The sequence below is a fragment of the Mus caroli genome, chromosome 8, assembly GCF_900094665.2.
Source record: "Mus caroli chromosome 8, CAROLI_EIJ_v1.1, whole genome shotgun sequence".
NCBI classification, from domain to species: Eukaryota; Metazoa; Chordata; class Mammalia; order Rodentia; family Muridae; genus Mus; species Mus caroli.
Window position 1 is genome coordinate 18,187,416 of NC_034577.1, and position 467 is coordinate 18,187,882.

Consider the following 467-nt stretch of genomic DNA (forward strand, 5'->3'; position numbering starts at 1 on the left):
GGATGCGTCCTTTCCAAAGAGGTAGAATCCCAGCTTGAGAAGCCCGAAGGGCTGGCTCTTAAACCTGGAACTTGACTTTTTTTCTTTTCCTTTGAATTAATTTAATAAACAGTTCCCAGAAGCAAATCTTGCACACAGCATGCAGGTACATGCTCTGCCCATGAGCTGCTCAGAGCCTTGCACACAGCGGGCAGGTATTGCTAAGCTCTGCCCATGAGCTGCTCTCTGCCTTGGAACTAGATTTTCTGACTTCTCTTTCAGAGGTTCTCCTTAATCATTTTTCATAACAGATTCTAAATCACATCTTTCTACACGGTGAACAGATGTGAAAGTGGAAAAGAGTAAACCCTTCTTATGCTTCTGAGAGAGAAGCTGAACGTTTACCAGATGTAGGAGGAGGAAGGTCTGCTCTTTTCCTCCTCCTCCTCCTCTTCTTCTTCCTCTTCTTCCTCCTCCTCCTCCTCCTC